This window comes from Amblyomma maculatum, chromosome 1 (assembly GCF_055883805.1).
Source record: "Amblyomma maculatum isolate TAMU_Amacu chromosome 1, ASM5588380v1, whole genome shotgun sequence".
In the NCBI taxonomy this organism is placed as follows: Eukaryota; Metazoa; Arthropoda; class Arachnida; order Ixodida; family Ixodidae; genus Amblyomma; species Amblyomma maculatum.
The window spans coordinates 470,590,424-470,608,167 of NC_139344.1; the positions used below are offsets into that span (position 1 = coordinate 470,590,424).

The 17,744-nt window shown below is 44.9% G+C and overlaps 1 long non-coding RNA gene across 1 annotated transcript; it reads left to right on the forward strand.

Annotated features, from left to right (window-relative positions):
• The first annotated feature begins 12,549 nt into the window (after positions 1 to 12,549).
• Positions 12,550 to 17,534, forward strand: LOC146209944 (uncharacterized). Its single transcript, XR_014703490.1, has 4 exons — positions 12,550 to 12,718; positions 13,380 to 13,464; positions 14,580 to 14,688; positions 17,472 to 17,534. It is a non-coding gene; the product is annotated as an uncharacterized LOC146209944 (long non-coding RNA).
• The last annotated feature ends 210 nt before the right edge of the window (positions 17,535 to 17,744 follow it).

A 17,744-nucleotide genomic window follows, 5' to 3' on the forward strand; every position in this document is an offset into this window, starting at 1 on the left:
TAGCACTGCAATTTTTGAATGGCCCATACAATGCAAGCGCACTCTTTCTCTGACGCGCAATAAGCTCTCTCTCTAGAACTCAGTTTTCTGCTCAGGTAGAGCACAGGGTGCTCATTACCGTCGTCATCTCTCTGGCAGAGAACAGCACCTAGCCCTCGATCACTGGCATCACACTGGACCGTGAATTCTCGGTCATAGTCTGGAGCTCGCAATACCGGACGGCTAATCAGCACAGCCTTCAGGTTTACGAAGGAGGCTTCCTTTTGTTCGTCCCAGACTACATTTGTCGGTTCTGTCTTGCGGAGAGCGTCGGTCAGAGGGCTAGCCAAAGCTGAATAGTTAGGGATGTAGTGATTGTAGTACCCAGTCAGACCTAGGAATGCTCGAATTTCCGTCTTCGTGCTCGGCCGCGGATAGTCTGCTACCGCAGAAATCTTAATCTCGCTGGGTTTCCTGAAACCCTGACCTACATTGTGACCCAAGTAGTCCACGGTCGCCCTTGCCAGGCAACATTTCTCGGCCTTTACGGTTAGTCCAGCTTGACGCAAAAGGCTCAGTACAGCTCTTAGATGTACCATATGGTCCGCCCATGAGTCGGAAAAAACCGCAATGTCGTCTAAATAAGGCACCGCGAATGTTTCACACCCCTTTAAAACCCTATCCATGAGTCGGGAAAAACAAAATGGAGCATTTTTGAGCCCGAAACTCATCATTGTTGGCTGGTAGCTGCCCGTCGGAGTGACGAAAGCCGCGTATCTGCTGGCGCGTTCAGTGAGCGGTACTTGCCAGTATCCTCGAGTAAGGTCCAGCGTAGTCACATATGCCGCTCTACTGACCTGTTCTACTCTCTCCTCAATATTCGGAATAGGATACACTTGATCCCTGGTGAGAGAATTTAGCTTTCGGTAGTCTACCACAGGCCTAGGGTCTTTACCTGGAGCTTCTACTAAGATCATAGGCGAAGCATAATCGCTTTCCGAGGGTTTTATTACTCCTAATTCCAGCATGCGAGTTACTTCCCTATCCAGAATTTCTCTTTGCCTTGGAGAAAATCGGTAGCACCTTGATCGCACTGGCACGTCTGAAGTCAGCTCAATATCGTGCTCAGTCAAATCAGTTCTGCCTGGCCTGTCCACGAAGCAGGCCTCAAACTCTGTTATTATCTCGCCCAGATCGGACAGCTGGGATTTCTTTAGTTCTCCTCTCTGCTCCGTCTTTTTGAGAAGCTCCTGAGCGTTGCTTCCTTTTCCGCTGAGGCAAATCAAGTTGTCCCCCATCTCCTCGGGAAGGTTTAACGTTAGATTTACCACGGCTTCCCTCTGCACATAAGGCTTCATAAGATTGCAATGATAAATGCGCACTTCTTTACGCCTACCGGGAATTTTCACTGCGTAGTTAGTGTTAGAAAGCTTTGCAACGACTTCAGCCGGTCCTTCCCACTGTACTTCGAGCTTATTCTGCCTTGAACTTCTCAGCAACATCACCTGGTCCCCGATACAAAACGTCCTTTGACGGGCTGTCTTATCATAGTACACCTTGGAACGAGCCTGGGCTGACTTCATGCTGGCCTCAACGAGTTCCTTAGTGTTATGTAAGCGATTCAAGAGGTTCAGAATGAATTCTACTACTGTTGGGTCTTCTTTGCGCCCCTCCCAGGCTTCGCGCACCATTCGCAAAGGTGAGCGCAGTGACCTTCCGTACACCAACTCGGCTGGGCTAAATCCAGTGGATTCGTGCGGCACTGACCGCAAAGCGAAAAGCGCTGCAGGCAGGCAGGTATCCCATTCGCGCTTGTTTTCATAGCACAGTCCCCTCAGGACTCGTTTGAGAACAGAGTGCCATCTTTCTACGCTGTTGCTCTGCGGATGATGGATCGAGCTATGCACTACCTTAATGCCGCATCGCTCGAGAAATGAGGTGGTGAGGACAATCGTGAAAACGCTACCCTGATCACTTTGGACCTCGGAAGGGAATCCAACTCGTGCAAACACTGACAGCAGCGAATCCACTACACTCTCGGACGTCACCTCGCGCAGCGGAACAGCCTCTGGAAACTTTGTGGCGGGGCATAACATAGTGAGGATATAACGGTACCCTGACTCTGTCACAGGAAGTGGCCCAACTACATCTATTACTAACCGGTGAAACGGCTCGGTAATGATTGGTACTAACACCATCGGAGCTTTCCACTTATCTTGCGCCTTTCCAACCCGCTGGCACGTGTCGCATGACCGTACAAAATTTTCCGTGTCCTTAAAACATCCAGGCCAATAGTATTCTTGCAACAGCCTCTGCTTTGTTTTCTTTATTCCAAGGTGACATGACCACGAGCTGCCATGGGAAAGTCGCAGTAAGTCTCCGCGGTACTTTTGGGGAACGACTAATTGGTCCCGCTCTACTCCGCGCTTATCCTTGAATAAGCGATACAGCACTCCCTTTCTCATCTCGAAAGAAATATTGTTTGCTGTCTTAGTGGCGCGGTGGCGCTCCCTTATCTCCTGTATCTTGGGATCATTGGCTTGCTCTATAGCTAAGTCCTCTCGGGTTCCACTTAAGTCTCGTGAGATTACTAGACACTGGCGGCAAGAGGTTACTCTCAAGAACGTCCTCATTCCGCGTCTCATCAAGCTCACTTTCAAGTTGACATATCTGAGATGCCTCGCTCTCAAAGTTTTCTGACCTGCTATCTTCCGCATTTACCACTGTTTTAACTGCCGTTTCCTCCGCTGTGGATTTTTCTGGAATGAGCAGTGTAGCTAGTTCTCGCGCCTTTGAACGTGTTAAGGCTTGCACAACTCTGTCTCCGAAAAGGATGCCCCTCTTTCGCAGCAGCATGTCCGATTTGTTGGAGAACAAATACGGATAGCACTTAGGAAGCTTTCCTGAAACGGCAGCCTCGGTTGTTAATTCGCCGAAAGGGCCCTCGATGACCACGTTCGCGATCGGCAAGCACACACTCTGTTCCTCAACTACCTGTCGGATCCATGCACACTGTCCTGTATAGTCGGAAGGCGATACATACGCCGGATGGACAACATCCATCGTTGCGGCCGAATCGCGCAGTACCTTGCAAGGCTTCCCGTTGACTACTAGGTCATGCAGGTAGGGTTCTAAAAGCTGCATATTTTCATCGCAGTCCCTGACATACGAGAAAGCAATCTTTTCTTTCCGGCAGTTGACGGCAATGTGACCCTGCTCATTACACCTAAAGCATGTGAGCGGCTTCCTAGCCTCAAGCTTATTCTTTGTGTTCTGCACGTTGGTCACTTCCCCACTTTTCTCACTGCCGTCCTTTCTAGGGAATTTGCCTGAAGAAACCTTCATTTCTTCGTTTCCAACTCTAGCAAAGTGCCTTTCCTGACGGTTTTTCACACTGAACTTGGGATTGCGGGGCCTATCCACTGCTGGGTTGCTGAATTGTCGACGCGAAGCATACTCCTCAATAAGTTCGGCAGCTTCAGTTGCCGACTTAATTTCGCCTCGGTCCTGTAACCAATTTCTTTCTTTTTCTGGGAGGCAGTTATAAAACTGCTCCAAAGAATTCGCTCGACTACAGCGTCCCTATCACTGTAGGAATCAGTGCTCTTTAGCCACTCGCCCAAATTAACTCTTAAATTGTACAGGAATTCAGGGTAACTCTCGTCCCTGGACTTAGTAGCGTTCCGAAAACGTTGTCTGAACGCCTCGGCGCTAAGCCTATACTTTCTCAGAAGGCAAGCTTTGACCTTCTCGTAGTTGTCCGCGTCCTCCTTGCTTAGCCGCGCGACAACCTCCGCTGCCTCGCAGGGCAGAACCGTCAATAATCTCTGAGACCAAGTGTCTCGCTGGAAGGACAGTTTTTCGCAGGTTCGCTCAAAGTTAGCCAGATACAGACCGATATCCCCTGATATCACATATGGCTGCATGTACTTTGACATCTTGAAATCTGCCTCCTTGTTGAGAAGAGGCACCGCTAGCTGGGGACAATTGCCCGACCTCTTGCTCAACTCTAGTTCTAATTTCCGGAGCTCAATTTCTAGCTCCAGCCTTTTTGCTTCTCTTTCAATTTCACGCTTCTTTTCCTCTTTTTCCCTCTCAAGTTCACGCTTCTTTTCCTCTCTTTCCCTCTCAAGTTCACGCTTCTTTTCCTCTTTTTCCCTCTCAAGTTCACGCTCACGCCTCTTTTCCTCGTTTTCCCGCTCTTTCTGCTGTCTGAGCTGCTCCTCCTTTTTTTTGTCCGATGAGGTTCCATGCTTCACTGAGCTCCTCATCATCTGTTCCCAAATCAGTGATTGCCTTTATAATCAAGGGTTTTCGTGCCAAACCACTTGTATTAATTCCCAATTCCTCACACAATAGCAACAGTTCCGGTTTCTGCAGCTTTTGTAGGTCCATGATCGCTCCGAGTGTCGGCTACTTCCAAAACAACAGTGCAAACTACCAAACCTAAAGGCGTTTCAACACTTTTTACCAGTTCTAAAATCTAACCCTGTTCTAGAACCTGGTCCACATCAGAAGAAAAGCCAAGCACTCACCCACACATGCGATCGATGTTCCGAGCTGCTCTCTTGTTGGCCGATTGTTGCGCCTGCTTGTTGCTTGAGATGCCACCTCCGATCACCAGATGTAGTGGCTTGTAGATTCAGATCCCACCTCGAATCACCAGATGTTGTAGCTTGTAGATCCAGATCCCACCGCTGCCACCAGTTGTCGTGACGCTGGGGCTACGTCGACCCGGCCTTCACTTGGTAGCGTGCAGAGACTCGGGGTTGAAGTAGGATTGAATCTTCGAAGTTGGTGAAATATGTACAAGCAGGTTTAATGGCACTTTGAGAAACTTATTTACAAGATTATTTACACGAAAAAGAAGGGTACATCAGCAATATGGCAAGCGTTAAGAGTTCATAGCGAGAAGCGACTGGATGAGCCGTTTACCCAGGGCTCAGAGCGACATTTTGTGCTCTGCAGCGTCCTTAAAACCCCCTATGTCCAGCCCCTCTCTGAAGATGCTGACCAACCAAATCCAGGGCACGCCCCTCAGATATCGGCATCCAATCGAACACATCACTGTGCTGATGCTCTGAAGCACTGACTGGCCCGGCATTGTTTCGTTGAGCCTGGTCACTTGTTGGCGGGAAAAGCTTGGGAACGGCGAGGAGGTACATTTCTATTCTTCAGCCAAGAATCGATAGGCAGCTGGTTCCGGCAAGTGGATTTACTTCTCAGAAACCCAAGTGCACGTGGGCGCCGCATACGCTCCCAGCATTGTCCGTTTTCGACAATTGCCAATCTTTCCTGCATTCCTGGGAAATCACTTAATGGCTGTATGCGTTATGCTCCTTTCTTGTCCTGCACGTCAGCGGACATGTCACTCTGTCGTCTCCTTTGGAAAGTAGGCATTCCTCACTGGACGATAGGGCTTCTCGACTGGAAGGGTGAGCAAAAGAAAGAAAGCACTTCCTGCATTTCCCGCAGGGGGACGTTTCTTTGTGTTTTTCCAGACGTTCTCTTGACAGGGTCAATTTGGCATTTGCAGGGTGTCCACAAAGCAAAACAGGCTTACAAAACAGGATTCCTGGAAACAGGCTCACTTAGAGCCATTGGACCATCACCACATATTCACAACACTTATCCATGCCCACAGGCGAACAATAGAGCGCGCAAATGCGGATGCACGGTCGTAACAACGCAGTCTCGTTCGGTCTGCTCCGACGGCACCCGCTTGTGTAAAGAGCGGACAGTCGGCGAAATCTGGCCCCAGGAAATGACGCATGACTGATAACGTTAGCATTAACTTCACGCACCACGAACTGGATGGCGCTACCAGCATTTGTCGCGCCGTGCGCGGGTGCTGCCGGCGCAGACCGAAGCAGACTGCGGAAGGGCAGGGCCGTCTACGCGGGCTGCGTGCGTGTTCGTGAGGACCGACTGCGGCTTCCTTGGCCTTCGAAGCGGAACTACTGCATTTTGTCAGGACGGCAGGGTGAGGAACGTTATTCTGGCTTAAAACGTTGCATTTCGAGCAGTTTATGCTGACCGCACCGGCCGGTTTCTTGAATTGCGCAGCTCGTGAACAGGCGCCGGTGCGCACGTCATGGGTCGGCCAGTTCGTGACACCCCGGGAGCTTCCAGCAAAGGCAAGGTGAGAAATTGTTTCTGTTTGCAAACTACGCTGCATTTCAAGCACTCAGCACTCTGGCTGGCGCGGTTGTGATGGGAAGGCCAATATGTGCTCGTTAATGTCGCAACAAGGGCTCGCCGGTTACTGCGCAGTTTAATAAGAGCGAACCCATGGCTGACGTTCTTTGCTTGGCTTGCCTAGTGGTTACTTTTGCGTGGTTTCTCGTTGAGTTTTACGTGTTGGGGTGTTTTTTATGGCCCTCACCAGTGCTCAATCTCTTATAGGTGATGCGGTGGCCGGGAGAAATCAACATCGGAGTAGCCCAATGTGTTAAAGACGAGCGTTCTCACGTGGTATGTGCGGGATCGTTATTGTTAAAAGGGCAGGAAAAAAAAAAAAGGTACCGCACAAAATCTGGAGAACCAGAAACTTGTGTGTCGAGGATCGTCATCTGCAACACAAAACCCACGGGGAATGCGCTTTAAAAAAGGCAATAGAAAAAGAAACGCTGAAGTGCTTCTAAACAGCTTGATACTAAAGAAGTGGCGCGCTGATATTTCCGTCCTCTTCGTTTCTGAAATCATGAATTCCACCCGCGCATTTATTTTTAGTGCTTCTGCGCGCACTGAAAATTATTTTTATCGAATGAAACGCGTAGTCGGCTGTCAACGCAGCGTTTAAAACCGAAGTCTAACATCGGGAAATGGAGCAATGCTTGGAAATTACTGGTAGGGATCTCCGCCGTGTAGCTTGATTTGTTTATTTTACGTGGGTATACGCACGCAAGGTTCGATAAATCATTGACCAATATTCGTAACTTTATTCCTTTACAGATTTCTCGCGTTTAATCTGTTTACACAGTGTCAGTAAAATGTGTATCACGATGACATATATTTCTACTGTAAATTTTCCAGCTGATGCCAGGATTCGGCAGTCTCTGCTGTGTGCCCTGGTGAGACAATTGCAGCATACGTGCAAGAGGTCCGGACCAATATCCCGCATTCCACGAGCAGATAGGTTTGAGCTTTCACTTTCGACTAGCCATTTCACGTGATTTTATGGCGCATCAGGTATTTCTAAAACAATATAATTGTTATTTAACATGAAAAATGTATTAATAGGCATGGAATAAATGTCCGCATTGTTTCCTGAAATATTTATATCAGCACATATTTTCACATTCCAACAAATTGACAATCTGAGAATATTGCAAGCTAAGCTTGACTGCTTTCTATTTAGCGTCCCAAAGAGACCCAGGCTATAAAGAGGCGCATAATAGAGGAACCATTCTCATATATACAGTGTTGAGCATTCTGGCTATGTATTTAACGAGTGCTAGTTACATTGTCATTGTAAAATGAATACAAAGCCCTTTGTAACATTAGTCAATGTTTTCCAGCTTATTTTGCTCCGAAGGTCGCATCCAAAAACACATGTTGGTATGGGGAAGGGCGCGCTTTAAGCTGAAAGCAATGTGTCTGTGGCATAATACCCAAGACTACTTGAAGTATATTTGTTTGAAATCTGTGTTCAAAATAAAATACACGGTATTGTGAGGGAGCCGCGAATGGGTTTTAACGTTGTGTATGTCTATTTTCTTGTGTATCATGTTCCAACCTTTGTATATCTGCATGTAATGCTACTTTGTCGACCTGTGTATTGTTTCTTGCCTTGTGTATTTTTTTTTTTTACATTTTTTATAATGTACACGTGGGCTGATGTATCCTACGTTTTGCCTGTCTTCCTGGTTGCTTTCGTGCACCAAACTGACAGAATTGTATTTGTTTTGTTTTTGTATGAAGCAAAATAAATGTTCATTTCACAGAGCTCTTGGCGTCTTTCCTGCAATACTGCTGTTTGGCAAATGCATTGACGCAGCTGCGTTGATGGCCAGTCGGCAGTAATTGTGACCTAATGTTATATTTCATTGATGAAAATAAGTAGAAAAATAATACCACACTGTACAGAATTGAAATAATGTGCCAACGGGGCGCGGCGGTACGGCAAGCGCTTGCTAGCATTCAAACTGCGCGCCTTCAACCGAAAGTGGATGTGCGTCAAGTATCAGCCGCTTGGTTCGCTACAGTCAATTGGGCCGCTGGGCCCTATGGAAGTGTCCACTCTTTACCCTATCCCTTTCTCTATGGCTGCGCGAAAAATGCTGGTGGCGCCATCCATTTCCTGGTGCGTGAAGGTATTACTAACGTTATCAGTCATGCGTCATTTCTTGGGGCCAGATTTCGCCGAGTGCCCGCTCTTTAACCAATCCCTTTCTTTATGGCCGCCGTCAGTGACGCTGCTTCGAGTGACGAAGCGGTGGCGTTGTGTCTTATCGATAAGGCAGTCCAGCGTGTGGGTGTGTTACACTGGAACGGATGACGACAAAACGGAGGCTTCGCGGAAGTGGGAGCAGTGTGTGTCGTCAGAATATGTTAGGTTATGAGCCAGCGACTGCAGTTTATAGTTTGTTCTAAAATGTGACATTTCCGATACACCAGGGCTCCAGGTGTTAACATTTGTATTTCTGTAGCCCAAGGATCTGAAATTTTCTAGGATGTTTTTAGCACTAAATGCAGAGAAATACATAATCTGTAGTAAGCTAAATTCATACATTGTTTAGCACGTACCATGTTTTAGGTACGAACAACATGTCTAGCTGTGTGCGTTGCATGTATATTCCCAACGTGACAGATAACTTTCTTTAGCAGAAGTAAAAGTTTATTTATGTTTGCCTTAGTTGTCGTAGCTCTAACTAACGGGCAATAATTTAGATATGAAAAACAAAGTAGGATATATTTGGAGTTAAGCAGATTTAAAAAGCATAATTTGGCAACGCGACATTATTCCAGTAATAGGTGAAAACTTCTTATGCAGGTAGTCTATATAGTTGTCCCACTGTAGATGGCAGGAGAAGTATACGCCAAGGGTTTCATGTTCACTATTTCTACGTTTTGATTTTCATATCGCTAAAAGTACCCTAGCAGAACAATTTTCTTTTTTTTTTGCGCGAAAATTAAGAGCTTTAGTTTTTGTTGAGGTTATTCTTATCCTGTTTGCTTTGGACCAAGATGAAAGTTTTAAGAGGACGCCATTTCTCCTTAGTATGAGTTGATCCACACAACTACCAGAGAGTAGCAGGGCGCTGTCATCAGCAGATATCACAAATTTAACAAACGGGTCTGTATTTACAATATCATTTATGTACTGGTTGAATAAGAGGACACCAAAAATACTTCACTGTGCTACACCACATGTGATTGGTAAAAGCGCCGAGCTTTGGTCCCTAATGGAAATACACTGATTTCTGTTCTTGAAATAAGCTCGAATTAAAGATAAAGGTGTCCCGCGAATACCATAAGAGTTGAGTTTATTGACAAGAATATCATGATCTATGCAATCGAACACTTTGCTGAAATCGATAAATATGCCGATTCTTAGCAGATTGTGCTCAATGCTTTGTAAAATCGTTTCCTTAAACACTAGCAGGGCTACTTCAGTCGATCGACTTTTCCTAATACTAAACTGAGAGTTGATTAAAATAGCTTTCTTGTCAAAAAACGGTGGAATACGCAGACAGATCAGCTTTTCCAACCCCTTAGAAAATACAGGAAGCACAGAAATCAGCCGATAATTCGACGGCAGGTTTTTTTTTTACAACGTTCATTATTACCGGAGGGCATAAAGGAATAATAAGGATAAGAAGAACAAGAAGAATAAGATTGGGATGGAGCGCATTTGGCAAGCACTCGCAGATTATGACTAGCAGCTTACCGGTATCGCTCAAGAGGAAAGTATACAACAGTTGCATCTTACCTGTACTCACCTATGGGGCTGAAACGGGGAGGCTAACCAAGAGAGTTCTATTAAAGTTGAGGACAACCCAGAGGGCTATGGAACGAAAAATGGTAGGGGTAACATTAAAAGATAGGAAACGTGCACAGTGGGTCAGAGAAATAACTCAAGTTACCGATATTCTAGTGGAAATTAAGAAGAAGAAATGGGCATGGGCAGGACGTAGTGCGAAGAGAGGATAACCGATGGTCGCTTAGGGTAACAAACTGAATTTCAAGGGAAGGAAAGCGTATCAGGGGGCGGCAGAAAGTTAGGTGGGCGGATGAGGTTAGGAAGTTCGCAGGGGCAAGTGGATGCAGCTAGCGCAGAACCGGGTTAAGTGAAGAAATATGGGAGAGGCAATCGTCCTGCAGTGGATATAGTCAGGCTGATGATGATGATGACGATAAAGGAATATGTAGAAAGAAAACTAAAAGGAGTAATAAATGAAAGAACAAAGGTTGGCTGCTCTAATAAAGTTCAAGGGGGAACTATGATAAGACCCTTGCGTCCAAGCAATGTAAGAAGATGGGTTGTTCGGTGAAAGGCCCACTGCCGTCAGGTGTCGAATTTTCGTCGGCTTCAGGGCCGGGCAAACTCACAAGTGGTGAACATCTGCCTCTTGATTTTGTGACTTGCAGACAGGACATCTTCGACGTTGATATAAATATCGGTATTGAGGCTATGTTCGTGTTACAACAGGTGCGAGGGCAACCCCGACCCGGATTTTCCGTAGCGCAACCTCCTCTACGCAGGTAAGACCGATGGGGAGGGTTACCGCACACGATGGGACAAGAGCACGTTCGCGTCGCGTGAGGTGCCCCTTGTGAGAAGCAGAGTGGCATCATCCATATAGGTAGGCGCGCTGAACAAGGGTAAAAGGGAGGGGGGGGGGGGGAGCCTCAGTTCGCAGGTCAAGACAGCGTTTCGACAAGTCCGCTTGTCGAAACGCTGGCTTGACCTGCGAACTGAGGCTGCTTGTATACCCTTGAAATAAGGGAGTAATTACTCACTGCCATCCTCCCAAGCGCAGCCATACGGCTACAAAGGAAAGCTATGACTGCGCTTGGGTGGATGCCAATGAGTAATTACCCTCTTATTACAAATTTACTCCACCTTGTGGGATTCCCGCTCCTTCTACCCTTGTTCAGTGATCTTTCATATCGTGTAAGCCATCTTCTTCCTCTCGTTCTACCTGGATATCAAAGAACTGCGTGGCATTGAGGAGGGTAAGTCCTCTTATTTGAGCTCACACAAAACATTTCAACCGTTTTGGCTAACAGGACTTTATGCAAAGTACCTGAACTAGCACGTTGCGTTTTGTCTCGATTTTGGCTCGAGGCTATGAGTTTTGAGGATAAGGCTTCAGGCAAAGATAAGCTAAGTACACTAAACAACAGCGGTAGCACACTAAACAATAGTGCAACAGCGGTAGCACGCTGAACAACAACAACAAAAAAAATATTGGTACCGCTTAATGCAGGTTAAGAAGGCAATACGCTAGCGGTGTGTTTTGTATCCACTGTGCACGATAGCAAGTTGATGGAGACGACGATAACACGGAATGCCAGAGAGAGAATGAGAGAAAAAGTGAGAGGATAGAGGGAGGGAGTTAACCACTGAGCCAAACTTAACTCTTAAAAAGGACATTGAAATAACATCGTAAATAATTTTAGCCTGCTGAGGAGAACTTATTGTGCCTTGGTATCTCGTTTTGTTGATGGTATAGTGTTCAGCTTATGGAAGGGCCGCAATGTAGACGTACATGCGGAATCGTCGCGGTCATCGAATTCAGTCTTCAGAGTCGTGCGCCCTGGTGTGTGGAGTGTGTACTCGCACAAAAACCCCCAGATTGGCAGCGCGATTTCGATACATATTAGTGCACACCACATTTTTCATACCCACGGGGATGTGCAGTGTGTACACTCTAAAAAAAAAGAGTGTAAAAGGAGGGTAACTGCGGGATTTATGCTATCTGTAACCGCATGGCTTAAATATACCCTGCGCAATCACCCGCACGGAAGACATTAGTCTCTCTCGCATGACTTTACACCGTTTCGTCCCTGCAGCTCAAGCAAAAAAAAAGTTTGCCGCTTGTTTCTTTTTTTTTTTATGATGGTAACCGGTTTCAAGCTGGGTGCGGCTGTGTTCCTACTTCCCGTCCGATGTCCTTTCAAGAGCTACCACAAAAGGACCCCTCGTTTTTCCCCGGAGGAGGTGGGGAATCGTCGAAAGTTGGGAGCATCTTATCTTCTTACAAAAAGCGGTGCCTCCTCCCTTCACCCCCCCCCCCCCCCGACACCCGTCCCGTCTTTTGACTCCTACGCGAGCTTGACCGTGGAGAGAGCAAGGCCGAACTCAGAACAAGGGCGGACAGACAAGTGTGTACGCTGCAAAACAGGGAGAAAGGGGAGGTGAGGGGGGAGTGGTGGTGAGAGGAGAAGCGAAGCAGTTGCTTTTTAGTTTTGTTGCTTTTATTCTCAACGCAGCGTCACGTGTTCGTAGTTGCTTGAGCCTGCCTGCGTTCCCTGCGACTCTGCTAGTCCGAGAAGACGAGGACGGCGATTGCCGCACGAGTCAGCGTTCGTGCTCTTTGTCGTTGGTACTCATCTCTGTTTTTAGAAAAATTCGGTTGCTCTCAGCGATTATTTCATCGAGTGCGCTCATCGATGCCTCACTATGAAACGACTTCGTGAAAGTGTGAACTTCGGAATGAAACGGCGGATGGCTGGTCGTCGCGGTGGTGGCGTTCCAACGGATCCTTGGCGCCAAATTTCAGCCGCGCATGTAAGTGACGTTTTACATTTCGTTTTACGTGTTTTTCTCTGCTATTTAACTTGGCCTGAACATGTTTTGTTATTGCTTACGTCCGCGACGCTGCTTGTTTGTCTGTGAAACGGCCTCTGAGCACGACGTCTTGGATCCCAACCTGAGCATACCACTCCCTCAGTTCAGACTGGAGGAGCGGCGCATCCCAAAATTCTTAGATGGTCACGACCTTTTTGCGGGATGTTAATGGTGCATTTTTAGTCGTCTACCACGCTCACAAGCATATCCCGCGGTCGAAAGTATGCGTCGGCGAGCGCTAATGCAGTCCCGGTGATACGCATTGACGTGTTTGCATGCCGCATTATTTTTGCTCGCTGCCTACAATCGATTTTGATCGTCTGTTGTTGCTGCTTTACGGGAACGTTGCCATAAATGCGGGAGAGCATGCAGGGTGATGGGTTAAGTTTACGGTTCTTTTGCCAGCAACTTGTACGTTCGAAGGCAGCGCGCTTGATATCCTAAAGTCACGCTTTCAGAACGCCGATTTAACCCCGCAGTTTTGAGCTGATGGCGTCGAGACCAGAGGTGGGACCGAGCCGATTCGTGTACATGTATACTGTCGCAGTGACGCAATGTGCAGGAAAGACATTTCTCACGCTTTTTTTTTTTTTCGCTGCAGGCTCAAGTCCTTCGTCTCGTCTGCGCAAGAACGTAGACTGTCGTTTCTTCAAAGAATTTGAAACTGGTCTCTGCTATCCGTGCTGGTAAGTCCAAAGCATTGTTTCCGTCCAGAAAGGGGCGTTTAAATTGACACGCGCACTTTTGTGGCACATATTGCTGATCACTGACATCTGCCTCAATGTATACTGCTTGGGATTCTCGTCTGAGAATATTTATGTCGCGTGCCATGTGTGTGTCTCCTTGCGTGTTGCCATTTTCGCTCATGCCGTGCAATATGGTGCACGCCCAGACAGTGACTTATCAATTGAGTTTCATTGTGTTTGAGGGCGTGTGCGAGTAAATGGTGTTATTTAACTTGCTGATCACTTATGTTAAAAACTGATAATAAATATTGGACTCGATCAAATCACTTAACAAGTGAAAAATCTGGGTTAGCTGGTGATCAGATGTCTTCAGCATTGAAGCAAACCATGTGTCACCCCTTCTCTGCTTTAAGACTGACTTTCTTTTTGTAATCGGTACATAAAAAGACCAGCGCAAAAAAAAATAATAATTACGGGGACAAAGGAACAAAAAATGACAGGACGGGCACTGAAATACGTTTTGTGTTCCTTTGTACCTGTTGTCTTTTTTTTCGCTGGTCTTTTAGGGTGTAAGTATGAACCAACTGGCCCAAACAGCTATTTTGATTAAATGTGCTAATTTTCGTTAGCGAGCTAAGGAAAATTTTTATATCACTAATATTTTTCATTTGGGGATTTGCTATAGTTTCTACTCAGCTATTTCCATTCTGAACTTTTCAGCCTCCTGACCCATAGAAAGGAGGCTATGCCTGACCAATAACAACACATTCTTTTCCTTCTGTAGTTTCTGTTGTCAGACATTGTGTTATACTCATTACTACAATTCACTGGTACTGAGACATTCCCTCATTGAAGTTAATGTGTATTGTCATTGTGCTAGCAGTTTGTCATAAATCTGCTATTCTAGTTTATTTAAGCAGTTATTTCGACTGTAAAGAGGTGGCAGATATTGTTACAGATATATCTAGGAACAGGAGTTGTAGCTTTTAAGCTCATTGTCAAAATATTTGAGTCATTGTTGTGGCATGTGTGGTGCCATTATTTTTTGTACTATAGTTATGTATGTACTAGTTACAAGTATCATGCTAATGTTATGAATGATACCTTTGCTGCAGCGTACCTGCCAGTAGGAGGAATACGGTGTAGAAGTGCTGTTACTCCTGCTTCTAAAGATCAACCTGCTTTCTTCAGCGCTGGACGACTACTTACGGCAAGATTTGTGTGGTATGTATTTTTCGACATAGCTGTGGCATTGTGGTCTGTTCATTGTTGCTTTATGTCTATCAAAGAGCATATTTTTCGATGCTGAGGAGCAATAGCCCTGGCATTACATTGATTTTGGAACCATTCAGTGCTATTGAGCAAGTTAGCAAGGGAGGAATTTTTTCAGTATGTAATCTATCTGAACATGTTGACTTCTTTTTATTGAGTGAGCTGTTAATGTATGCCTCTTTTCTTTTTTTCTTCAAAACCTAATATTTAAATTGTTTGCACTTGGTTCTCAGCAGTAAGGTTATGCTCTCTGATGGGTGTAATTTTCAACAACTCACATGCTCTTATGTTGCTAGGTATGTCCACAATAGAATGAAACTAAAAATGAAGTACTGCAGGTGATATGTAATGGACGGTATTTTAGCACTTTCAGCTTTATTGTTTCTTTTGTGTTCTTTATATTGTTTTGTGCCATTTGTACTCAGCGTATTTTCCTTGTGTTCCACCACTACCATTTAACAAATTTATATATATATATATATGCCCCCACCCCTTATGTCATGTCTATGGGCCTATAAAGGGAGAATGAATGAAATGAAATTTGCAGTACAATTAGAACTGGATTGTGCAGCACAGTGGACATGTCTGTGGTAGAGGATAATGGTTGAATGGCTAATCAACCAAAATTGACTTAACTTTTGCATTTTAATTTTAGGGGACAGTATTATGTACCAGAAATGAGGGTCCCCAATATTATAGGTGAGCCCAGTTCTTAAATTTTCTGAAAGAGCAATGTAGTTCAAAATACTGAACAAGGAAAGGCGTATTTGAAAACTATTGTCTTGCTTTCCCACATTGCATGTAAAAAATGTTGCTGCACTTGGTATTGTTGCCAGAATCATGTTAGCTTCTTCTGCATCATCAAAAACACAAAATATGTCTATATTATCTGAATAAGAAATGTCAGCAACACCCTTTTTTAGTTATGTAATGTGGAAAAACCAACTTACAAAGCTTTTAAAGGAATATTTTTGATGCTCATTATGTTAGACCACATAGATGATTAGGAGGGTTTTAGGCCTAGGCTCACTCATTAATAGCCTTCAATTTTGCAGTTTTCATATTGCCTCTTATAAACAAAAAGAATAGATAATTAAGTCTAATCCTGAAGCTGTACCAGGTACCCAAAGTCCACATTGCTGCACAACCCACCGGCGGAGACTGCACAGGTGTCTCTTCATAGTTTATGATTTGCAATCTGTAAAGGTAAAGAACATAATCTTCGAGAAATTTGTTGTAAACACTTTTTAATAATCATTCTTGTATAATATTGGTCAGCATTTACAATTTCATTAGTTAGGCATCTAAAGAGATAAGCAGTTGACAGTTCTGGCAAATTGCAGTTTATGAGAAGTTGTATTCCTGCTGCATGTGCTGCGAGCATTACATGAAACAGCAATACATAGAATCTCAAGCTTTGTGGTTTGTTCAAGGAATTATAGGGGTATTGAAGTGTATTGTTTTTTGCCTCCTGAGCAAGATAATGTAGTTTTGAAGTGAAACGGCAGTCTCGAGAAGTTTTTGGCATCGGCATAAGCTGATGTGTGGTGTGAAACTAGCAATGAACTTATGTAAAAGTTGCATTTTATTGTCATGCTTTACATAATTCTGCATCTGTGACATCACTGCAGTAATGCACATGTGCAGAAGGTGCTTTGGATGTGCCTTGCTATCATTGCTCTTTTAGCATGAAATGTTCCATCTTTCAGAAGTGGTATCCCGCATTTTATAAGGCATAGCCTCTGTGGTATATTCATGCCTTTTTCCAGGAATGTAAACTGCACTAAAGGCAGAAACAATAGAATGGCCTTAGACATACCCCTGCAGGAGCAAGCTCTGCAGGAACAAGCTTCATTCGTTATATTCATGAGAAATGACAACGAATGCAAGAACAAAAGAACCTCCCCCCATCCCTCCTCCCCCCCCCCCCCCCAAAAAAAAAAAAGAAGAAGAAGAGATTTGCAGTTGTCACTTGTGATGGATGATCAGATGACTAAAAACAGTGTAGTCTCAGGAAAACATTAACACTATAGGCAACATAAGATAATGTCATGAAGGACCAGAGACAGTGTTTTCTAGGAGGGTGAGACCATAGTGACTAGAAACAAGACCACTGGTATGGTCAGGTGTGAAAGCAAACTATAATGTTTGGGTGTTGGAGTGGAAACCAGCAAACAACAAAGGTGAAAGTGAAGGTGATAAAACAAAGTTTAACATAAAAAGCTAATGATAAAAAAAAGGAGAACTGCACATATGAACGAGTAGAGGGAGGGGTTTTTTAAATCACATCTTTTGCCTTTATTAGGCTAGCTTTTATTTTATCAATATGTTTTCATTCATATTTCTTTAAATAACCCTCTGGGTAGTCCAACATCAGTGATGCCTATGGCTTGACCCTGCTCCTAACAAGAATATGTCTCATTGTATATTGTGTCTTATTGAGCATATTGTCAATTTTTTCTGAGATTGCAATGTGCTAGTTGTCTATGTGTGTGTTAGTGGCACAGGTAAAGCTCAGATTTGGAGAATTTTCATTGATCTATATATTGTGTGATTTCACAATTCTCATTATATAAACACTTGGAAGCCTGTACTGGTGCACTATTTCCATCTGTCTTCCTTTTTACTTGCCCTTTGTGCAGTGTTATTTTTATATGTGAATTAATTACTCCATAAGCATGTTTTGTGAGACTTTCTTCGTGAGTAACTGATTACAAGTTCTCTTTTCTATGCAGGTCAAATACGTGGTACATCCCTGCCCTGACTGTGCGGAGAAGATTATCCAGTCCCTTGCTGCAACTTTGGTGTATAATGAGGTAAAATAAACACCATGGTATGTTATCTTAACCGATTGTTCTGTAAATTCTTTTTGTTCACTCTGCAACATAACTTACGGCTTGAATACAACATGACACAGCCTACCTCACCTGAAACATTGCTCACTGTCACACTCCAGACGACACAAAGATATTGCAATGTTTCAACATAATCTTTCCTTCCAGAAAATC